Genomic DNA, 25,452 nt, shown 5'->3' with positions numbered 1-25,452 from the left:
GAATATACCCCAGGTTCCCGCCGCAACTCGAGAAAAACCATGAGACTTCCCCCTCACCGCGAGCTGAGGCCCGATTCCCCTGCACTGCGTGCAGAGCAATTCCGTGTTGCACATCACACATGAAAGGAGCCTTGATTTCCTTGATGGCACTCCAGAGAAAGCCCAAGAACACTGTTTCAAGGCTAGAGGGATACTGAGGTCACTGTAGCAACACGAAAGAGCTCCGTGGACGAAAAATCAACTCGAGATGAGAGGTTAGTCCCTGGCTTCGACTCCAGAGGAATACCAACTTACCACAAGCACCTCAAGAGGAGGATTCTCTCAGCTCTAGGTATGTGAGAGGGACCCTGAGTTTGCGGCCTCAAGTGGAATGGACACCGCGATGACCTGACTCGAAATAAAGCGGGATATCCCTGCAGTGACTTGAATGCAGGCTTGTCTTGCATTTCCCAAGACGAAAGTATGTCTGAATCCCCTGTGGAGACCACAGAGAAAGACCTAGTTCCCCACCTCATCGCGACCGGAGGCCTCACATCCTTTGAAAACTCCAGAGGTACGCAGAGATCAGTGCCTCCAAAGGAGACGATGCCTAACTCCTCGTGAAACTTGATAGGAGTCCCAGGATTCCTGTGGCACGTGGAAAGGGACACTTGGTCTCCCGCCTCAGCTGGAGAGGCGTCCCAATTGCCCTGCCAAGCCTCGAGGAGAATCCCGAGTTGTCCCTCGCAACTAGGCAGGAGTCCTGACGTCGCTGAACAAACTCGTGTGTGCAAGGGCCATCCCCGTCGTAACTCGAGAATATACCCCAGGTTCCCGCCGCAACTCGAGAAAAACCATGAGACTTCCCCCTCACCGCGAGCTGAGGCCCGATTCCCCTGCACTGCGTGCAGAGAAATTCCGTGTTGCACATCACACATGAAAGGAGCCTTGATTTCCTTGATGGCACTCCAGAGAAACCCCAAGAACACTGTTTCAAGGCTAGAGGGATACTGACGTCACTGTAGCAACACTAAAGAGCTCCGTGGACGAAAAATCAACTCGAGATGAGAGGTTAGTCCCTGGCTTCGACTCCAGAGGAATACCACCTTACCACAAGCACCTCAAGAGGAGGATTCTCTCAGCTCTAAGTATGTGAGAGGGACCCTGAGTTTGCGGCCTCAAGTGGAATGGACACCGCGATGACCTGACTCGAAATAAGGCTGGATATCCCTGCAGTGACTTGAATGCACGCTTGTCTTGCATCTCCCAAGACGAAAGGATGTCTGAATCCCCTTGTAGATCACAGAGAAAGACCTAGTTCCCCACCTCATCGCGACCGGAGGCCTCACATCCTTTGAAAACTCCAGAGGTACGCGGAGATCAGTGCCTCCAAAGGAGACGATGCCTGACTCCTCGTGAAAATTGATAGGAGTCCCAGGATTCCTGTGGCACGTGGAAAGGGAGCCTTGGTCTCCCGCCTCAGCTGGAGAGGCGTCCCAATTGCCCTGCCAAGCCTCGAGGAGAATCTCGAGTTGTCCCTCGCAACTAGGCAGGAGTCCTGACGTCGCTGAATAAACTCGGGTGTGCAAGGGCCATCCCCATCGTAACTCGAGAATATCCCCCAGGTTCCCGCCGCAACTCGAGAAAAACCATGAGACTTCCCCCTCGCCGCGAGATGAGGCCCGAATCCCCTGCACTGCGTGCAGAGCAATTCCGTGTTGCACATCACACATGAAAGGAGCCTTGATTTCCTTGATGGCACTCCAGAGAAACCCCAAGAACACTGTTTCAAGGCTACAGGGATCCTGAGGTCACTGTAGCAACACGAAAGAGCTCCGTGGACCAAAAATCAAGTCGAGATGAGAGGTTAGTCCCTGGCTTCGACTCCAGAGGAATACCACCTTATCACAAGCACCTCAAGAGGAGGCTTCCCTAAGCTCTAGCTATGTGAGAGGGACCCTGAGTTTGCGGCCTCAAATGGAATGGACACTACGATGCCCTGACTCGAAATAAGGCCGGATATCCCTGCAGTGACTTGAATGCAGGCTCGTCTTGCATCTCCCAAGATGAAAGGATGTCTGAATCTCCTCTGGAGACCACAGAGAAAGACCTAGTTCCCCACCTCATCGCGACCGGGTTCCTTATATCCTTTGAAAACTCCAGAGGTACGCGGAGATCAGTGCCTCCAAAGGAGACGATGCCTGACTCCTCGTGAAACTTGATAGGAGTCCCAGGATTCCTGTGGCACGTGGAAAGGGACCCTTGGTCTCCTGCCTCAGCTGGAGAGGCGTCCCAATTGCCCTGCCAAGCCTCGAGGAGAATCCCGAGTTGTCCCTCGCAACTAGGCAGGAGTCCTGACGTCTCTGAAGAAACACGTGGGTGGAAGGGCCATCCCCGTCGTAACTCGAGAATATACCCCAGGTTCCCGCCGCAACTCGAGAAAAACCATGAGACTTCCCCCTCGCCGCGAGATGAGGCCCGATTCCCCTGCACTGCGTGCAGTGCAATTCCGTGTTGCACATCACACATGAAAGGAGCCTTGATTTCCTTGATGGCACTCCAGAGAAACCCCAAGAACACTGTTTCAAGGCTAGAGGGATCCTGAGGTCACTGTAGCAACACGAAAGAGCTCCGTGGACCAAAAATCAACTCGAGATGAGAGGTTAGTCCCTGGCTTCGACTCCAGAGGAATACCACCTTACCACAAGCACCTCAAGAGGAGGCTTCTCTCAGCTCTAGGTATGTGAGAGGGACCCTGAGTTTGCTGCCTCAAGTGGAATGGACACCGCGATGCCCTGGTTCGAAATAAGGCCGGATATCCCTGCAGTGACTTGAATGCAGGCTCGTCTTGCATCTCCCAAGACGAAAGGATGTCTGAATCCCCTGTGGAGACCACAGAGAAAGACCTAGTTCCCCACCTCATCGCGACTGGAGGCCTCACATTCTTTGAAAACTCCAGAGGTACGCGGAGATCAGTGCCTCCAAAGGAGACGATGCCTGACTCCTCGTGAAACTTGATAGGAGTCCCAGGATTCCTGTGGCACGTGGAAAGGGACCCTTGGTCTCCCGCCTCAGCTGGAGAGGCGTCCCAATTGCCCTGCCAAGCCTCGAGGAGAATCCCGAGTTGTCCCTCGCAACTAGGCAGGAGTCCTGACGTCGCTGAACAAACACGTGTGTGGAAGGACCATCCCCGTCGTAACTCGAGAATATACCCCAGGTTCCTCCCGCAACTCGAGAAAAACCATAAGACTTCCCCCTCGCCGTGAGATGAGGCCCGATTCCCCTGCACTGCGTACAGAGAAATTCCGTGTTGCACATCACACATGAAAGGAGCCTTGATTTCCTTGATGGCACTCCAGAGAAACCCCAAGAACACTGTTTCAAGGCTAGAGGGATCCTGAGGTCACTGTAGCAACACAAAAGAGCTCCGTGGACAAAAATCAACTCGAGATGAGAGGTTAGTCCCTGGCTTCGACTCCAGAGGAATACCACCTTACCACAATCACCTCAAGAGGAGGCTTCTCTCAGCTCTAGGTATGGGAGAGGGACCCTGAGTTTGTGGCCTCAAGTGGAATGGACACTGTGATGCCCTGACGCGAAATAAGGCCGGATATCCCTGCAGTGACTTGAATGCAGGCTCGTCTTGCATCTCCCAAGACGAAAGGATGTCTGAATCCCCTGTGGAGACCACAGAGAAAGACCTAGTTCCCCACCTCATCGCGACCGGAGGCTTCACATCCTTTGAAAATTCCAGAGGTACGCGGAGATCAGTGCCGCCAAAGGAGACGATGCCTGACTCCTCGTGAAACTTGATAGGAGTCCCAGGATTCCTGTGGCACGTGGAAAGGGACCCTTGGTCTCCCGCCTCAGCTGGAGAGGCGTCCCAATTGCCCTGCCAAGCCTCGAGGAGAATCCCGAGTTGTCCCTCGCAACTAGGCAGGAGTCCTGACGTCGCTGAACAAACACGTGTGTGGAAGGACCATCCCCGTCGTAACTCGAGAATATACCCCAGGTTCCTCCCGCAACTCGAGAAAAACCATAAGACTTCCCCCTCGCCGTGAGATGAGGCCCGATTCCCCTGCACTGCGTACAGAGAAATTCCGTGTTGCACATCACACATGAAAGGAGCCTTGATTTCCTTGATGGCACTCCAGAGAAACCCCAAGAACACTGTTTCAAGGCTAGAGGGAACCTGAGGCCACTGTAGCAACACAAAAGAGCTCCGTGGACAAAAATCAACTCGAGATGAGAGGTTAGTCCCTGGCTTCGACTCCAGAGGAATACCACCTTATCACAATCACCTCAAGAGGAGGCTTCTCTCAGCTCTAGGTATGGGAGAGGGACCCTGAGTTTGTGGCCTCAAGTGGAATGGACACTGTGATGCCCTGACGCGAAATAAGGCCGGATATCCCTGCAGTGACTTGAATGCAGGCTCGTCTTGCATCTCCCAAGACGAAAGGATGTCTGAATCCCCTGTGGAGACCACAAAGTAAGACCTAGTTCCCCACCCCATGGCGATCGGCGGCCTCACATCCTTTGAAAATTCCAGAGGTACGCGGAGATCAGTGCCGCCAAAGGAGACGATGCCTGACTCCTCGTGAAACTTGATAGGAGTCCCAGGATTCCTGTGGCACGTGGAAAGGGAAACTTAGTCTCCCGCCTCAGCTGGAGAGGCGTCCCAATTGCCCTGCCAAGCCTCGAGGAGAATCTCGAGTTGTCCCTCGCAACTAGGCAGGAGTCCTGACGTCGCTGAAGAAACACGTGGGTGGAAGGGCCATCCCCGTCATAACTCGCGAATATAACCCAGGTTCCCGCCGCAACTCGACAAAAACCATGAGACTTCCCCCTCGCCGCGAGATGAGTCCCGATTCCCCTACACTGCGTGCAGAGCAATTCCGTGTTGCACATCACACATGAAAGGAGCCTTGATTTCCTTAATGGCACTCCAGAGAAACCCCAAGAACACTGTTTCAAGGCTAGAGGGATCCTGAGGTCATTGTAGCAACATGAAACAGCTCCGAGGACCAAGAATCAACTCAAGATGAGAGGATAGTCCCTGGATTCGACTCCAGAGGAATACCTCCTTACCATAAGCACGTCAAGAGGAGGCTTCTCTCAGCTCTAGGTATGTGAGAGGGACCCTGAGTTTGCGGCCTCAAGTGGAATGGACACCGCGATGCCCTGACGCGAAATAAGGCCGGATATCCCTGCAGTGACTTGAATGCAGGCTCGTCTTACATCTCCCAAGACGAAAGGATGTTTGAATCCCCTGTGGAGACCACAGAGAAAGACCTAGTTCCCCACCTCATCGCGACCGAAGGCCTCACATCCTTTGAAAACTCCAGAGGTACGCAGCGATCAGTGCCTCCAAAGGGGACGATGCCTGACTCCTCGTGAAACTTGATAGGTGTCCCAGGATTCCTGTGGCAAGAGGAAAGGGACCCTAGGTCTCCCGCCTCAGATGGAGAGGCGTCCTAATTGCCCTGCCAAGCCTCGAGGAGAATCCCGAGTTGTCCCTCGCAACTAGGCAGGAGTCCTGACGTCGCTGAACAAACACGTGGGTGGAAGGGCCATCCCCGTCATAACTCGAGAATATAACCCAGGTTCCCACCGCAATTCGAGAAAAACCATGAGACTTCCCCCTCGCCGCGAGATGAGGTCCGATATCCTGCACTGCGTGCAGAGCAATTCCGTGTTGCACATCACACATGAAAGGAGCCTTCATTTCCTTGGTGGCACTCCAGAGAAATACCAAGAACACTGTTTAAAGGCTAGAGGGATCCTGAGGTCACTGTAGCGACACGAAAGAGCTCCATGGACCAAAATTCAACTTGAGATGAGAGGTTAGTCCCTGGCTTCGACTCCAGAGGAATACCACCTTACCACAAGCACCTCAAGAGGAGGCTTCTCTCAGCTCTAGGTATGTGAGAGGTACCCTGATTTTGCGGCCTCAAGTGGAATGGACACCGCGATGCCCTGACTCGAAATAAGGCCGGATATCCCTGCAGTGACTTGAATGCAGGCTCGTCTTGCATCTCCCAAGACGAAAGGATGTCTGAATCCCCTGTGGAGACCACAGAGAAAGACCTAGTTCCCCACCTCATCGGGACCGGAGGCGTCACATCCTTTGAAAATTCCAGAGGTACGCGGAGATCAGTGCCTCCAAAGGAGACGATGCCTGACTCCTCATGAACCTTGATAGGAGTCCCAGGATTCCTGTGGCACGTGGAAAGGGACCCTTGGTCTCCCGCCTCAGCTGGAGAGGCGTCCCAATTGCCCTGCCAAGCCTCGAGGAGAATCCCGAGTTGTCCCTCGCAACTAGGCAGGAGTCCTGACGTCGTTGACAAACACGTGAGTGAAAGGACCATCCCCGTCGTAACTCGAGAATATACCCCAGGTTCCCGCCGCAACTCGAGAAAAACCATGAGACTTCCCCCTCGCCGCGAGATGAGGCCCGATTCCCCTGCACTGCGTGCAGAGCAATTCCGTGTTGCACATCACACATGAAAGGAGCCTTGATTTTCTTGATGGCACTCCAGAGAAACCCCAAGAACACTGTTTCAAGGCTAGAGGGAAACTGAGGTCACTGTAGCAACACGAAAGAGCTCCGTGGGCCAAGAATCAACTCGAGATTAGAGGTTAGTCCCTGGCTTCGACTCCAGAGGAATACCACCTTACCACAAGCACCTCAAGAGGAGGCTTCTCTCAGCTTTAGGTATGTGAGAGGGACCCTGAGTTTGCGGCCTCAAGTGGAATGGACACCGCGATGCCCTGGCTCGAAATAAGGCTGGATATCCCTGCAGTGACTTGAATCCAGGCTCGTCTTGCATCTCCCAAGACGAAAGGATGTCTGAATCCCCTGTGGAGACCACAGAGAAAGACCTAGTTCCCCACCTCATCGCGACCGGAGGCCTCACCTCCTTTGAAAACTCCAGAGGTACGCGGAGATCAGTGCCTCCAAAGGAGACGATGCCTGACTCCTCGTGAAACTTGATCGGAGTCCCAGGATTCCTGTGGCACGTGGAAAGGCACCCTTGGACTCGCGCCTCAGGTGGAGAGGCGTCCCAATTGCCCTGCCAAGCCTCGAGGAGAATCCCGAGTTGTCCCTCGCAACTAGGCAGGAGTCCTGACGTCGCTGAAGAAACACGTGGGTGGAAGGGCCATCCCCGTCGTAACTCGAGAATATACCCCAGGTTCCCGCCGCAACTCGAGAAAAACCATGAGACTTCCCCCTCGCCGTGAGATGAGGCCCGATTCCCCTGCACTGCGTGCAGAGCAATTCCGTGTTGCACATCACACATGAAAGGAGCCTTGATTTCCTTCATGGCACTCCAGAGAAACCCCAAGAACACTGTTTCCAGGCTAGAGGGATCCTGAGGTCACTGTAGCAAGACGAAAGAGCTCCGTGGACCAAAAATCAACTCGAGATGAGAGGTTATTCCCTTTCTTCGACTCCAGAGGAATACCACCCCACCACAAGCACCTCAAGAGGAGGCTTCTCTCAGCTCTAGCTATGTGAGAGGGACCCTGAGTTTGCGGCCTCAAGTGGAATGGACACCGCGATGACCTGACTCGAAATAAGGCTGGATATCCCTGCAGTGACTTGAATGCACGCTTGTCTTGCATCTCCCAAGACGAAAGGATGTCTGAATCCCCTTGTAGATCACAGAGAAAGACCTAGTTCCCCACCTCATCGCGACCGGAGGCCTCACATCCTTTGAAAACTCCAGAGGTACGCGGAGATCAGTGCCTCCAAAGGAGACGATGCCTGACTCCTCGTGAAAATTGATAGGAGTCCCAGGATTCCTGTGGCACGTGGAAAGGGAGCCTTGGTCTCCCGCCTCAGCTGGAGAGGCGTCCCAATTGCCCTGCCAAGCCTCGAGGAGAATCTCAAGTTGTCCCTCGCAACTAGGCAGGAGTCCTGACGTCGCTGAATAAACTCGTGTGTGCAAGGGCCATCCCCATCGTAACTCGAGAATATCCCCCAGGTTCCCGCCGCAACTCGAGAAAAACCATGAGACTTCCCCCTCGCCGCGAGATGAGGCCCGAATCCCCTGCACTGCGTGCAGAGCAATTCCGTGTTGCACATCACACATGAAAGGAGCCTTGATTTCCTTGATGGCACTCCAGAGAAACCCCAAGAACACTGTTTCAAGGCTACAGGGATCCTGAGGTCACTGTAGCAACACGAAAGAGCTCCGTGGACCAAAAATCAAGTCGAGATGAGAGGTTAGTCCCTGGCTTCGACTCCAGAGGAATACCACCTTATCACAAGCACCTCAAGAGGAGGCTTCCCTAAGCTCTAGCTATGTGAGAGGGACCCTGAGTTTGCGGCCTCAAATGGAATGGACACTACGATGCCCTGACTCGAAATAAGGCCGGATATCCCTGCAGTGACTTGAATGCAGGCTCGTCTTGCATCTCCCAAGATGAAAGGATGTCTGAATCTCCTCTGGAGACCACAGAGAAAGACCTAGTTCCCCACCTCATCGCGACCGGGTTCCTTATATCCTTTGAAAACTCCAGAGGTACGCGGAGATCAGTGCCTCCAAAGGAGACGATGCCTGACTCCTCGTGAAACTTGATAGGAGTCCCAGGATTCCTGTGGCACGTGGAAAGGGACCCTTGGTCTCCTGCCTCAGCTGGAGAGGCGTCCCAATTGCCCTGCCAAGCCTCGAGGAGAATCCCGAGTTGTCCCTCGCAACTAGGCAGGAGTCCTGACGTCTCTGAAGAAACACGTGGGTGGAAGGGCCATCCCCGTCGTAACTCGAGAATATACCCCAGGTTCCCGCCGCAACTCGAGAAAAACCATGAGACTTCCCCCTCGCCGCGAGATGAGGCCCGATTCCCCTGCACTGCGTGCAGTGCAATTCCGTGTTGCACATCACACATGAAAGGAGCCTTGATTTCCTTGATGGCACTCCAGAGAAACCCCAAGAACACTGTTTCAAGGCTAGAGGGATCCTGAGGTCACTGTAGCAACACGAAAGAGCTCCGTGGACCAAAAATCAACTCGAGATGAGAGGTTAGTCCCTGGCTTCGACTCCAGAGGAATACCACCTTACCACAAGCACCTCAAGAGGAGGCTTCTCTCAGCTCTAGGTATGTGAGAGGGACCCTGAGTTTGCTGCCTCAAGTGGAATGGACACCGCGATGCCCTGGTTCGAAATAAGGCCGGATATCCCTGCAGTGACTTGAATGCAGGCTCGTCTTGCATCTCCCAAGACGAAAGGATGTCTGAATCCCCTGTGGAGACCACAGAGAAAGACCTAGTTCCCCACCTCATCGCGACTGGAGGCCTCACATTCTTTGAAAACTCCAGAGGTACGCGGAGATCAGTGCCTCCAAAGGAGACGATGCCTGACTCCTCCTGAAACTTGATAGGAGTCCCAGGATTCCTGTGGCACGTGGAAAGGGACCCTTGGTCTCCCGCCTCAGCTGGAGAGGCGTCCCAATTGCCCTGCCAAGCCTCGAGGAGAATCCCGAGTTGTCCCTCGCAACTAGGCAGGAGTCCTGACGACGCTGAACAAACACGTGTGTGGAAGGACCATCCCCGTCGTAACTCGAGAATATACCCCAGGTTCCTCCCGCAACTCGAGAAAAACCATAAGACTTCCCCCTCGCCGTGAGATGAGGCCCGATTCCCCTGCACTGCGTACAGAGAAATTCCGTGTTGCACATCACACATGAAAGGAGCCTTGATTTCCTTGATGGCACTCCAGAGAAACCCCAAGAACACTGTTTCAAGGCTAGAGGGATCCTGAGGTCACTGTAGCAACACAAAAGAGCTCCGTGGACAAAAATCAACTCGAGATGAGAGGTTAGTCCCTGGCTTCGACTCCAGAGGAATACCACCTTACCACAATCACCTCAAGAGGAGGCTTCTCTCAGCTCTAGGTATGGGAGAGGGACCCTGAGTTTGTGGCCTCAAGTGGAATGGACACTGTGATGCCCTGACGCGAAATAAGGCCGGATATCCCTGCAGTGACTTGAATGCAGGCTCGTCTTGCATCTCCCAAGACGAAAGGATGTCTGAATCCCCTGTGGAGACCACAGAGAAAGACCTAGTTCCCCACCTCATCGCGACCGGAGGCTTCACATCCTTTGAAAATTCCAGAGGTACGCGGAGATCAGTGCCGCCAAAGGAGACGATGCCTGACTCCTCGTGAAACTTGATAGGAGTCCCAGGATTCCTGTGGCACGTGGAAAGGGACCCTTGGTCTCCCGCCTCAGCTGGAGAGGCGTCCCAATTGCCCTGCCAAGCCTCGAGGAGAATCCCGAGTTGTCCCTCGCAACTAGGCAGGAGTCCTGACGTCGCTGAACAAACACGTGTGTGGAAGGACCATCCCCGTCGTAACTCGAGAATATACCCCAGGTTCCTCCCGCAACTCGAGAAAAACCATAAGACTTCCCCCTCGCCGTGAGATGAGGCCCGATTCCCCTGCACTGCGTACAGAGAAATTCCGTGTTGCACATCACACATGAAAGGAGCCTTGATTTCCTTGATGGCACTCCAGAGAAACCCCAAGAACACTGTTTCAAGGCTAGAGGGAACCTGAGGCCACTGTAGCAACACAAAAGAGCTCCGTGGACAAAAATCAACTCGAGATGAGAGGTTAGTCCCTGGCTTCGACTCCAGAGGAATACCACCTTACCACAATCACCTCAAGAGGAGGCTTCTCTCAGCTCTAGGTATGGGAGAGGGACCCTGAGTTTGTGGCCTCAAGTGGAATGGACACTGTGATGCCCTGACGCGAAATAAGGCCGGATATCCCTGCAGTGACTTGAATGCAGGCTCGTCTTGCATCTCCCAAGACGAAAGGATGTCTGAATGCCCTGTGGAGACCACAAAGTAAGACCTAGTTCCCCACCCCATGGCGATCGGCGGCCTCACATCCTTTGAAAATTCCAGAGGTACGCGGAGATCAGTGCCGCCAAAGGAGACGATGCCTGACTCCTCGTGAAACTTGATAGGAGTCCCAGGATTCCTGTGGCACGTGGAAAGGGAAACTTAGTCTCCCGCCTCAGCTGGAGAGGCGTCCCAATTGCCCTGCCAAGCCTCGAGGAGAATCTCGAGTTGTCCCTCGCAACTAGGCAGGAGTCCTGACGTCGCTGAAGAAACACGTGGGTGGAAGGGCCATCCCCGTCATAACTCGCGAATATAACCCAGGTTCCCGCCGCAACTCGACAAAAACCATGAGACTTCCCCCTCGCCGCGAGATGAGTCCCGATTCCCCTACACTGCGTGCAGAGCAATTCCGTGTTGCACATCACACATGAAAGGAGCCTTGATTTCCTTAATGGCACTCCAGAGAAACCCCAAGAACACTGTTTCAAGGCTAGAGGGATCCTGAGGTCATTGTAGCAACATGAAACAGCTCCGAGGACCAAGAATCAACTCAAGATGAGAGGATAGTCCCTGGATTCGACTCCAGAGGAATACCTCCTTACCATAAGCACGTCAAGAGGAGGCTTCTCTCAGCTCTAGGTATGTGAGAGGGACCCTGAGTTTGCGGCCTCAAGTGGAATGGACACCGCGATGCCCTGACGCGAAATAAGGCCGGATATCCCTGCAGTGACTTGAATGCAGGCTCGTCTTACATCTCCCAAGACGAAAGGATGTTTGAATCCCCTGTGGAGACCACAGAGAAAGACCTAGTTCCCCACCTCATCGCGACCGAAGGCCTCACATCCTTTGAAAACTCCAGAGGTACGCAGCGATCAGTGCCTCCAAAGGGGACGATGCCTGACTCCTCGTGAAACTTGATAGGTGTCCCAGGATTCCTGTGGCAAGAGGAAAGGGACCCTAGGTCTCCCGCCTCAGATGGAGAGGCGTCCTAATTGCCCTGCCAAGCCTCGAGGAGAATCCCGAGTTGTCCCTCGCAACTAGGCAGGAGTCCTGACGTCGCTGAACAAACACGTGGGTGGAAGGGCCATCCCCGTCATAACTCGAGAATATAACCCAGGTTCCCACCGCAATTCGAGAAAAACCATGAGACTTCCCCCTCGCCGCGAGATGAGGTCCGATATCCTGCACTGCGTGCAGAGCAATTCCGTGTTGCACATCACACATGAAAGGAGCCTTCATTTCCTTGGTGGCACTCCAGAGAAATACCAAGAACACTGTTTAAAGGCTAGAGGGATCCTGAGGTCACTGTAGCGACACGAAAGAGCTCCATGGACCAAAATTCAACTTGAGATGAGAGGTTAGTCCCTGGCTTCGACTCCAGAGGAATACCACCTTACCACAAGCACCTCAAGAGGAGGCTTCTCTCAGCTCTAGGTATGTGAGAGGTACCCTGATTTTGCGGCCTCAAGTGGAATGGACACCGCGATGCCCTGACTCGAAATAAGGCCGGATATCCCTGCAGTGACTTGAATGCAGGCTCGTCTTGCATCTCCCAAGACGAAAGGATGTCTGAATCCCCTGTGGAGACCACAGAGAAAGACCTAGTTCCCCACCTCATCGGGACCGGAGGCGTCACATCCTTTGAAAATTCCAGAGGTACGCGGAGATCAGTGCCTCCAAAGGAGACGATGCCTGACTCCTCATGAACCTTGATAGGAGTCCCAGGATTCCTGTGGCACGTGGAAAGGGACCCTTGGTCTCCCGCCTCAGCTGGAGAGGCGTCCCAATTGCCCTGCCAAGCCTCGAGGAGAATCCCGAGTTGTCCCTCGCAACTAGGCAGGAGTCCTGACGTCGTTGACAAACACGTGAGTGAAAGGACCATCCCCGTCGTAACTCGAGAATATACCCCAGGTTCCCGCCGCAACTCGAGAAAAACCATGAGACTTCCCCCTCGCCGCGAGATGAGGCCCGATTCCCCTGCACTGCGTGCAGAGCAATTCCGTGTTGCACATCACACATGAAAGGAGCCTTGATTTTCTTGATGGCACTCCAGAGAAACCCCAAGAACACTGTTTCAAGGCTAGAGGGAAACTGAGGTCACTGTAGCAACACGAAAGAGCTCCGTGGGCCAAGAATCAACTCGAGATTAGAGGTTAGTCCCTGGCTTCGACTCCAGAGGAATACCACCTTACCACAAGCACCTCAAGAGGAGGCTTCTCTCAGCTTTAGGTATGTGAGAGGGACCCTGAGTTTGCGGCCTCAAGTGGAATGGACACCGCGATGCCCTGGCTCGAAATAAGGCTGGATATCCCTGCAGTGACTTGAATCCAGGCTCGTCTTGCATCTCCCAAGACGAAAGGATGTCTGAATCCCCTGTGGAGACCACAGAGAAAGACCTAGTTCCCCACCTCATCGCGACCGGAGGCCTCACCTCCTTTGAAAACTCCAGAGGTACGCGGAGATCAGTGCCTCCAAAGGAGACGATGCCTGACTCCTCGTGAAACTTGATCGGAGTCCCAGGATTCCTGTGGCACGTGGAAAGGCACCCTTGGACTCGCGCCTCAGGTGGAGAGGCGTCCCAATTGCCCTGCCAAGCCTCGAGGAGAATCCCGAGTTGTCCCTCGCAACTAGGCAGGAGTCCTGACGTCGCTGAAGAAACACGTGGGTGGAAGGGCCATCCCCGTCGTAACTCGAGAATATACCCCAGGTTCCCGCCGCAACTCGAGAAAAACCATGAGACTTCCCCCTCGCCGTGAGATGAGGCCCGATTCCCCTGCACTGCGTGCAGAGCAATTCCGTGTTGCACATCACACATGAAAGGAGCCTTGATTTCCTTCATGGCACTCCAGCGAAACCCCAAGAACACTGTTTCCAGGCTAGAGGGATCCTGAGGTCACTGTAGCAAGACGAAAGAGCTCCGTGGACCAAAAATCAACTCGAGATGAGAGGTTATTCCCTTTCTTCGACTCCAGAGGAATACCACCCCACCACAAGCACCTCAAGAGGAGGCTTCTCTCAGCTCTAGCTATGTGAGAGGGACCCTGAGTTTGCGGCCTCAAGTGGAATGGACACCGCGATGCCCTGACTCGAAATAAGGCCGGATATCCCTGCAGTGACTTGAATGCAGGCTCGTCTTGCATCTCCCAAAACGAAAGGATGTCTGAATTCCCTGTGGAGACCACAGAGAAAGACCTAGTTCCCCACATCATCGCGACCGGAGGCCTCACATCCTTTGAAAACTGCAGAGGGACGCGGAGATCAGTGCCTCCAAAGGAGATGATGCTTGACTCCTCGTGAAACTTGAAAGGAGTCCCAGGATTCCTGTGGCACATGGAAAGGGACACTTTGTCTCCCGCCTCAGCTGGAGAGGCGTCCCAATTGCCCTGCCAAGCCTCGAGGAGAATCCCGAGTTGTCCCTCGCAACTAGGCAGGAGTCCTGACGTCGCTGAACAAACACCGGTGTGGAAGGGCCATCCCCGTCGTAACTCGAGAATATAGCCCAGGTTCCCGCCGCAACTCGAGAAAAACCATGAGACTTCCCCCTCGCCGCGAGATGAGGCCCGATTCCCCTGCACTGCATGCAGAGCAATGCCATGTTGCACATCACACAGGAGAGGAGCCTTGATTTCCTTGATGGCACTCCAGAGAAACCCCAAGAACACTGTTTCAAGAGTAAAGGGATCCTGAGGTCACTGTAGCAACACGAAAGAGCTCCGTGGACCACAAATCAACTCGAGATGAGAGGTTAGTCCCTGGCTTCGACTCCAGAGGAATACCACCTTACCACAAGCACCGCAAAGGAGGCTTCTCTCAGCTCTAGGTATGTGAGAGGGACCCTGAGTTTGCGGCCTCAAGTGGAATGGACACCTCGATGCCCTGACTCGAAATAAGGCCGGATATCCCAGCAGTGACTTAAATGCAGGCTCGTCTTGCATCTCCCAAGACGAAAGGATGTCTGAATCCCCTGTGGAGACCACAGAGAAAGACCTAGTTTCCCACCTCATCGCGACCGGAGGCCTGACATCCTTTGAAAACTCCAGAGGGACGCGGAGATCATTGCCTTCAAAGGAGACGAAGCCTGACTCCTCGTGAAACTTGATAGGAGTCCCAGGATTCCTGTGGCACGTGGAAAGGGACCCTTGGTCTCCCGCCTCAGCTGGAGAGGCGTCCCAATTGCCCTGCCAAGCCTCGAGGAGAAGAATCCCGAGTTGTCCTGCGCAACTAGGCAGGAGTCCTGACGGCGCTGAACAAACACGTGTGTGGAAGGGCCATCCCCGTCGTAACTTGAGAATATACCCCAGGTTCCCGCCGCAACTCGAGACAAACCATGAGGCTACCCTCTCGCCGCGAGATGAGGCCCGATTCCCCTGCACTGCGTGCAGAGCAATGCCGTAATGCACATCACACAGTAAAGGAGCCTTGATTTCCTTGTTGGCACTCCAGAGAAACCCCAAGAACACTGTTTCATGGCGAGAGGGATCCTGAGGTCACTGTAGCAACACGAAAGAGCTCCGTGGACCAAAAATCAACTCGAGATGAGAGGTTAGTCCCTGGCTTCGACTCCAGAGGAATACCACCTTACCACAAGCACCTCAAGAGGAGGCTTCTCTCAGCTCTAGGTATGTGAGAGGGACCCTGAGTTTGCGGCCTCGAGGGGAATGAACACCGCGATGCCCTGACTCGAAATTAGGCCGGATATCCTTGCAGTGACTTGAATCCACGCACATCTTTCATCTCCCAAGACGAAAGGATGTCTGAATCCCCTGTGGAGACCACAGAGAAAGACCTAGTTCCCCACCTCATCGCGACCGGATGCCACACATCCTTTGAAAACTCCAGAGGGACGCGGATATCAGTGCCTATAAAGGAGATGATGCCTGACTCCTCGTGAAACTTGATACGAGACCCAGGATTCCCGTGGCACGTGGAAAGGGACACTTGGTCGCCCGCCTCAGCTGGAGAAGCGTCCCAATTGCCCTGCCAAGCCTCGAGGAGAATCCCGAGTTGTCCCTAGCAACTATGCAGGAGTCCTGACATCGCTGAACAAACACGTGTGTGGAAGGGCCATCCCCTTGGTAACTCGAGAATATACCCCAGGTTCCCGCCGCAACTCGAGAAAAACCATGAGACTTCCCCCTCGCCGCGAGATGAGGCCCGATTCCCCTGCACTGCGTGCAGAGCAATGCCGTGTTGCACATCACACAGGAAAGGAGCCTTGATTTCCTGGATGGCAATCCAGAGAAAGACCAAGAACACTGTTTAAAGGCTACAGGAATCCTGAGGTCACTGTAGCAACACGAAAGAGCTCCGTGGACCAAAAATCAACTCGAGATGAGAGGTTAGGCCCTGGCTTCGACTCCAGAGGAATACCACCTTACAACAAGCACCTCAAGAGGAGGCGTCTCTCAGCTCTAGGTATGTGAGAGGGTCCCTGAGTTTGCGGCCTCAAGTGGAATGGACACCGCGATGCCCTGACTCGAAATAAGGCCGGATATCCCTGCAGTGACTTGAATGCAGGCTCGTCTTGCATCTCCCAAGACGAAAGGATGTCTGAATCCCCTGTGGAGACCACAGAGAAAGACCTAGTTCCCCACCTCATCGCGACCGGAGGCCTCACATCATTTGAAAACTCCAGAGGGACACGGAGATCAGTGCCTCCAAAGGAGACGATGCCTGACTCCTCGTGAAACTTGATAGGAGTCCCAGGATTCCTGTGGCACGGGGAAAGGGACCCTTGATCTCCCGCCTCAGCTGGAGAGGCGTCCCAATTGCCCTGCCAAGCCTCGAGGAGAATCCCGAGTTGTCCCTCGCAACTAGGCAGGAGTCCTGACGTCGCTGAACAAACATGTGGGTGGAAGGGCCATCCCAGTCTTAACTCGAGAATATACCCCAGGTTCCCGCCGCAACTCGAGAAAAACCATGAGACTTCCCCCTCGCCGCGAGATGAGGCCCGATTCCCCTGCACTGCGTGCAGAGCAATTCCGTGTTGCACATCACACATGAAAGGAGCCTTGATTTCCTTGGTGGCACTCCGGAGAAACCCAAAGAACACTGTTTCAAGGCTAGAGGGATCCTGAGGTCACTGTAGCAACACGAAAGAGCTCCGTGGACCACAAATCAACTCGAGATGAGAGGTTAGTCCCTGGCTTCGACTCCAGAGGAATACCACCTTACAACAAGCACCTCAAGAGGAGGCTTTTCTCAGCTCTAGGTATGTGCTGAGTTTGCGGCCTCAAGTGGAATGGACACCGCGATGCCCTGACTCGAAATAAGGCCGGATATCCCTGCAGTGACTTGAATGCAGGCGCGTCTTGCATCTCCCAAGATGAAAGGATGTCTGAATCCCCTGAGGAGACATCAGAGAAATATCTAGTTCCCCACCTCATCGCGACCGGAGGCCTCACATCCTTTGAAAACTCCAGAGGTACGCGGAGATCAGTGCCTCCAAAGGAGACGATGCCTGACTCCTCGTGAAACTTGATAGGAGTCCCAGCATTCCTGTGGCACGTGGAAAGGGACCCTTGGTCTCCCGCCTCAGCTGGAGAGGCGTCCCAATTGCCCTGCCAAGCCTCGAGGAGAATCCCGAGTTGTCCCTCGCAACTAGGCAGGAGTCCTGACGTCGTTGAAGAAACACGTGAGTGGAAGGACCATCCCCGTCGTAACTCGAGAATATACCCCAGGTTCCCGCCGCAACTCGAGAAAAACCATGAGACTTCCCCCTCGCCGCGAGATGAGGCCCGATTCCCCTGCACTGCGTGCAGAGCAATTCCGTGCTGCACATCACACATGAAAGGAGCCTTGATTTCCTTGATGGCACTCCAGAGAAACCCCAAGAACACTGTTTCAAGGCTAGAGGTATCCTGAGGTCACTCTAGCAACACGAAAGAGCTCCGTGGACCAAAAATCAACTAGAGATGAGAGGTTAGTCCCTGGCTTCGACTCCAGAGGAATACCACTTTACCACAAGCACCTCAAGAGGAGGCTTCACTCAGCTCTAGGTATGTGAGAGGGACCCTGAGTTTGCGGCCTCAAGTGGAATGGACACCGCGATGCCCTGACTCGAAATAAGGCCGGATATCATTGCAGTGACTTGAATGCAGGCTCGTCTTGCATCTCCCAAGATGAAAGGATGTCTGATTCCCCTGTGGAGACCACAGAGAAAGACCTAGTTCCCCACCTCATCGCGACCGCAGGCCTCACCTCCTTTGAAAATTTCAGAGTTACACGGAGGGCAGTGCCTCCAAAGGGGACGATGCCTGACTCCTCGTGAAACTTGATAGGAGTCCCAGGATTCCTGTGGCACGTTGAAAGGGACCCTTGGTCTCCCGCCTCAGCTTGAGAGGCGTCCCAATTGCCCTGCTAAGCATCGAGGAGAATCCCGAGTTGTCCCTCGCAACTAGGCAGGAGTCCTGCCGTCGCTGAACAAACACGTGGGTGGAAGGGCCATCTCCGTCATAACTGCAGAATATACCCCAGGATCCCGCCGCAACTCGAGAAAAACCATGAGACTTCCCCCTCGCCGCGAGATGAGGCCCGATTCCCCTGCACTGCGTGCAGAGCAATTCCGTGTTGCACATCACACATGAAAGGAGCCTTGATTTCCTTGATGGCACTCCAGAGAAAGCCCAAGAACACTGTTTCAAGGCGAGAGGGATCCGGAGGTCACTGTAGCAACACGAAAGAGCTCCGTAGGCCTAGAATCAACTCGAGATTAGAGGTTAGTCCCTGGCTTCGACTCCAGAGGAATACCACCTTACCACAAGCACCTCAAGAGGAGGCTTCTCTCAGCTTTAGGTATGTGAGAGGGACCCTGAGTTTGCGGCCTCAAGTGGAATGGACACCGCGATGCCCTGGCTCGAAATAAGGCTGGATATCCCGGCAGTGACTTGAATCCAGGCTCGTCTTGCATCTCCCAAGACGAAAGGATGTCTGAATCCCCTGTGGAGACCACAGAGAAAGACCTAGTTCCCCACCTCATCGCGACCGGAGGCCTGACATCCTTTGAAAACTCCAGAGGTACGCGGAGATCAGTGCCTCCAAAGGAGACGATGCCTGACTCCTCGTGAAACTTGATAGGAGTCCCAGGATTCCTGTGGCACGTGGAAAGGGACCCTTGTTCTCCCGCCTCAGCTGGAGAGGCGTCCCAATTGCCCTGCCAAGCCTCGAGGAGAATCCCGAGTTGTCCCTCACAACTAGGCAGTAGTCCTGACGTCGCTGAAGAAACACGTGTGTGGAAGGGCCATCCCCGTCGTAACTCGAGAATATACCCCAGGTTCCCGCCGCAACTCGAGAAAAACCATGAGACTTCCCCCTCGCCGCGAGATGAGGCCCGATTCCCCTGCACTGCGTGCAGAGCAATTCCGTGTTGCACATCACACATGAAAGGAGCCTTGATTTCCTTGATGGCACTCCAGAGAAACCCCAAGAACACTGTTTCAAGGCTAGCGGGAAACTGAGGTCACTGTAGCAACACGAAAGAGCTCCGTGGACCAAAAATCAACTCGAGATGAGAGGTTAGTCCCTGGCTTCGACTCCAGAGGAATACCACCTTACCACAAGCACCTCAAGAGGAGGCTTCTCTCAGCTCTAGGTATGTGAGAGGGACCCTGATTTTGCGGCCTCAAGTGGAATGGACACCGCGATGCCCTGACTCGAAATAAGGCCGGATATCCCAGCAGTGACTTGAATGCAGGCTCGTCTGGCATCTCCCAAGACGAAAGGATGTCTGAATCCCCTGTGGAGACCACAGAGAAAGACCTAGTTCCCCACCTCATCGCGACCGGAGGCCTCCCATCCATGGAAAACTCCAGAGGTACGCGGAGATCAGTGCCTCCAAAGGAGACGATGCCTGACTCCTCGTGAAACTTGATAGGAGTCCCAGGATTCCTGTGGCACGTGGAAAGGGACCCTTGTTCTCCCACCTCAGCTGGAGAGGCGTCCCAATTGCCCTGCCAAGCCTCGAGGAGAATCCCGAGTTGTCCCTCGCAACTAGGCAGGAGTCCTGACGTCGCTGAAGAAACACGTGTGTGGAAGGGCCATCCCCGTCGTAACTCGAGATTATACTCCAGGTTCCCGCCGCAACTCGAGAAAAACCATGAGACTTCCCCCTCGCCGCGAGATGAGGCCCGATTCCCCTGCACTGAGTGCAGAGCAATTCCGTGTTGCACATCACACATGAAAGGAGCCTTGATTTCCTTGATGGCACTCCAGAGAATCCCCAAGAACACTGTTTCAAGGCTAGAGGGAAACTGAGGTCACTGTAGCAACACGAAAGAGCTCCGTGGACCAAAAATCAACTCGAGATGAGAGGTTAGTCAATGGCTTCGACTCCAGAGGAATACCACCTTACCACAAGCACCTCAAGAGGAGGCTTCTCTCAGCTCTAGGTATGTGAGAGGGACCCTGAGTTTGCGGCCTCAAGTGGAAAGGACACCGCGATGCCCTGACTCGAAATAAGGCGTATATCCCTGCAGTGACTTGAATGCAGGCTCGTCTTGCATCTCCCAAGACGAAAGAATGTCTGAATCCCCTGTGGAGACAACAGAGAAAGACCTAGTTCCCCACCTCATCGCGACCGGAGGCCTCACATCCCTTGAAAACTCCAGAGGTACGCTGAGATCAGTGCCTCCAAAGGAAACGATGCCTGACTCCTCGTGAAACTTGATAGGAGTCCCAGGATTCCTGTGGCACGTGGAAAGGGACCCTTGGTCTCCCGCCTCAGCTGGAGAGGCGTCCCAATTGCCCTGCCAAGCCTCGAGGAGAATCTCGAGTTGTCCCTCGCAACTAGGATGGAGTCCTGACATCGCTGAACTAACACGTGTGTGGAAGGGCCATCCCCGTCGTAACTCGAGAATATACCCCAGGTTCCCGCCGCAACTCGAGAAAAACCATGAGACTTCCCCCTCGCCGCGAGATGAGTCCGGATTCCCCTGCACTGCGTGCAGAGCCATTCCGTGTTGCACATCACACATGAAAGGAGCCTTGATTTCCTTGATGGCACTGCAGAGAAACCCCAAGAAAACTGTTTCAAGGCTAGAGGGATCCTGAGGTCACTGTAGCAACACGAAAGAGCTCCGTGGACCAAAAATCAACTCGAGATGAGAGCTTAGTCCCTGGCTTCGACTCCAGAGGAATACCACCTTACCACAAGCACCTCAAGAGGAGGCTTCTCTCAGCTCCAAGTATGTGAGAGGGACCCTGATTTTGCAGCCTTAAGTGGAATGGACACAGCGATGCCCTGACTCGAAATAAAGCCGGATATCCCTGCAGTGACTTGAATGCAGGCTCGTCTTGCATCTCCCAAGATGAAAGGATGTTTGAATCCCCTGTGGATTCCACAGAGAAAGACCTAGTTCCCCACCTCATGGCGACCGGAGGCCTCACATCCTTTGAAAACTCCAGAGGTACGCGGAGATCAGTGCCTCCAAAGGAGACGATGCCTGACTTCTCGTGAAACTTGATAGGAGTCCCAGGATTCCTGTGGCACGTGGAAAGGGACCCTTGGTCTCCCGCCTCAGCTGGAGAGGCGTCCCAATTGCCCTGCCAAGCCTCGAGGAGAATCCCGAGTTGTCCCTCGTAACTAGGCAAGAGTCCTTACGTCGCTGAACAAACACGTGTGTGGAAGGGCCATCCCCGTCGTAACTCGAGAATATACCCCAGGGTCCCGCCGCAACTTGTGAAACACCATGAGACTTCCCCCTCGCCGCGAGATGAGGCTCGATTCTCCTGCACTGCATGCAGAGCAATTCCGTGTTGCACATCAAACATGAAAGGAGCCTTGATTTCCTTGATGGCACTCCAGCGAAACCCCAAGAACACTCTTTCAAAGCTAGAGGGATCTTGAGGTACTGTAGCAACACCAAAGAGCTCCGTGGACCAAAAATCAACTCGAGATGAGAGGTTAGTCCCTGGCTTCGACTCCAGAGGAATACCACCTTACCACAAGCACCTCAAGAGGAGGCTTCTCTCAGCTCTAGGTATGTGAGAGGGACCCTGATTTTGTGGCCTCAAGTGGAATGGACACCGCGATGCCCTGACTCAAAATAAGGCCGGATATCCCTGCAGTGACTTGAATGCAGGCTCGTCTTACATCTCACAAGACGAAAGGATGTCTGAATCCCCTGTGGAGACAACAGAGAAAGACCTAGTTCCCCACCTCATCGCGACCGGAGGCCTCACATCCTTTGAAAACTCCAGAGGGACGCGGATATCAGTGCCTCCAAAGGAGACGATGCCTGACTCCTCGTGAAACTTGATAGAAGTCTCAGGATTCCTGTGGCACATGGAAAGGGAACCTTGGTCTCCCGCCTCAGCTGGAGAGGCGTCCCAATTGCCCTGCCAAGCCTCGAGGAGAATCCCGACTTGTCCCTCGCAACTAGGCAGGAGTCCTGACGTTGCTGAAGAAACACGTGTGTGGAAGGGCCATCCCCATCGTAACTCTAGAATATACCCCAGGTTTCCGCCGCAACTCGAAAAAAACCATGAGACTTCCCCCGCGCCGCGAGATGAGGCCCGATTCCCCTGCACTGCGTGCAGAGCAATTCCGTGATGCACATCACACATGAAAGGAGCCTTGATTTCCTTGATGGCACTCCAGAGAAACCCCAAGAACACGGTTTCAAGGCTAGAGGTATCCTGAGGTCACTGTAGTAACACGAAAGAGCTCCGTGGACGAAAAATCAACTCGAGATGAGTTGTTATTCCCTGGCTTCGACTCCAGAGGAATACCACCTTACCACAAGCACCTCAAGAGGAGGCTTCTCTCAGCTCTAGGTATGTGAGAGGGACCCTGAGTTTGCGGCCTCAAGTGGAATGGACACCGCGATGCCCTGACTCGAAATAAGGCCGGATATCCCTGCAGTGACTTGAATGCAGGCTAGTCTTGCATCGCCCAAGACGAAAGGATGTCTGAATCCCCTGTGGAGACCACAGAGAAAGACCTAGTTCCCCACCTCATCGCGACCGGAAGACTCACATCCTTTGAAAACTCCAGAGAAACGCGGAGATCAGTGCCTCCAAAGGAGACGATGCCTGACTCCTCGTGAAACTTGATAGGAGTCCCAGCATTCCTGTGGCACGTGGAAAGGGACACTTGGTCTCCCGCCTCAGCTGGAGAGGCATCCCGATTACCCTGCCAAGCCTCGAAGAGAATCCCGAGTTGTCCCTCGCAACTAGGCAGGAGTCCGGAAGTCGCTGAACAAACACGTGGCTGTAAATCCCATCCCCGTCTTAACTCGAGAATATACCCCAGGGTCCCGCCGCAACTCGAGAAAAACCATGAGACTTCCCCCTCGCCGCGAGATGAGGCTCGATTCTCCTGCACTGCATGCAGAGCAATTACGTGTTGCACATCAAACATGAAAGGAGCCTTGATTTCCTTGATGGCACTCCAGAGAAACCCCAAGAACACTGTTTCAAGGCTAGAGGGATCCTGAGGTTACTATAGCAACACGAAAGAGCTCCATGGACCAAAAATCAACTCGAGATGAGAGGTTAGTCCCTGGCTTCGACTCCAGAGGAATACCACCTTTCCGCAAGCACCTCAAGAGGAGGCTTCTCTCAGCTCTAGGTATGTGAGAGGGACCCTGAGTTTGCGGCCTCAAGTGGAATGGACACTGCGATGCCCTGACGCGAAATAAGGCCGGATATCCCTGCAGTGACTTGAATGCAGGCTCGTCTTGCATCTCCCAAGATGAAAGGATGTCTGAATCCCCTGTGGAGACCACAGAGAAAGACCTAGTTCCCCACCTCATCGCGACCGGAGGCCTCACATCCTTTGAAAACTGCAGAGGGACGCGGAGATCAGTGCCTCCAAAGGAGATGATGCCTGACTCCTCGTGAAACTTGAAAGGAGTCCCAGGATTCCTGTGGCACATGGAAAGGGACACTTTGTCTCCCGCCTCAGCTGGAGAGGCGTCCCAATTGCCCTGCCAAGCCTCGAGGAGAATCCCGAGTTGTCCGTCGCAACTAGGCAGGAGTCCTGACGTCGCTGAACTAACACGTGTGTGGAAGGGCCATCCCCGTCGTAACTCGAGAATATACCCCAGGTTCCCGCCGCAACTCGAGAAAAACCATGAGACTTCCCCCTCGCCGCGAGATGAGGCCCGATTCCCCTGCACTGCGTGCAGTGCAATGCCGTGTTGCAAATCACACAGGAAAGGAGCCTTGATTTCCTTGATGGCACTCCAGAGAAACCCCAAGAACACTGTTTCAAGGCTAGAGGGATCCTGAGGTCACTGTAGCAACACCAAAGAGCTCCGTGGACCAAAAATCAACTCGAGATGAGAGGTTAGTCCCTGGCTTCGACTCCAGAGGAATACCACCTTACCACAAGCACCTCAAGAGGAGGCTTCTCTCAGCTCTAGCTATGTGAGAGGGACCCTGAGTTTGCGGCCTCAAGTGGAATGGACACCGCGATGCCCTGACTCGAAATAAGGCCGGATATCCCAGCAGTGACTTGAATGCAGGCTCGTCTTGCATCTCCTAAAACGAAAGGATGTCTGAATCCCCTGTGGAGACCACAGAGAAAGACCTAGTTCCCCACCTCATCGCGACCGGAGGCCTCACATTCTTTGAAAACTCCAGAGGGACGCGGAGATCAGTGCCTCCAAAGGAGACGATGCCTGACTCCTCGTGAAACTTGATAGGAGTCCCAGAATTCCTGTGGCACGTGGAAAGGGACCCTTGGTCACCCGCCTCAGCTGCAGAGGCGTCCCAATTTACCTGCCAAGCCTCGAGGAGAATCCCGAGTTGTCCCTCGCAACTAGGCAGGAGTCCTGACGTCGCTGAACAAACACGTGTGTGGAAGGGCCATCCCCGTCGTAACTCGAGAATATACCAAAGGTTCCCTCCGCAACTCGAGAAAAACCATGAGACTTCCCCCTCGCCGCAAGATGAGGCCTGAATCCCCTGCAATGCGTGCAGAGCAATGCCGTGTTGCAAATCACACATGAAAGGAGCCTTGATTTCCTTGATGGCACTCCAGAGAAACTCCAAGAACACTGTTTCAAGGATAGAGGGATCCTGAGGTCACTGTAGCAACACGAAAGAGCTCCGTGGACAACAAATCAACTCGAGATGAGAGGTTGGTCCCTGGCTTTGATTCCAGAGGAATACCATCTTACCACAAGCACTTCAAGAGGAGGCTTCTGTCAGCTTTAGGTAAGAGAGAGGGACCCTGAGTTTGCGGCCTCAAGTGGAATGGACACCGCGATGCCCTGACTCGAAATAAGGCCGGATATCCCTGCAGTGACTTGAATGCCGGCTCGTCTTGCATCTCCCAAGACGAAAGGATGTCTGAATCCCCTGTGGAGACCACAGAGAAAGACCTAGTTCCCCACTACATCGCGATCGGAGGCTTCACATCCTTTGAAAACTAAAGAGGGAAGCGGAGATCAGTGCCTCCAAAGGAGACGATGCCTGACTCCACGTGAAACTTGATAGGAGTCCCAGGATTCCTGTGGCACGTGGAAAGGACCCTTGGTCTCCCGCCTCAGCTGGAGAGGCGTCCCAATTGCCCTGCCAAGCCTCGAGGAGAATCCCGAGTTGTCCCTCGCAACTAGGAAGGAATCCTGACGTCACTGAACAAACACGTGTGTGGAAGGGCCATCCCCGTCGTAATTCGA

This window comes from Cervus elaphus, chromosome 24 (genome assembly GCF_910594005.1).
Source record: "Cervus elaphus chromosome 24, mCerEla1.1, whole genome shotgun sequence".
Classification (NCBI taxonomy): Eukaryota; Metazoa; Chordata; class Mammalia; order Artiodactyla; family Cervidae; genus Cervus; species Cervus elaphus.
Note: the sequence above shows the minus strand (reverse complement) of the source record.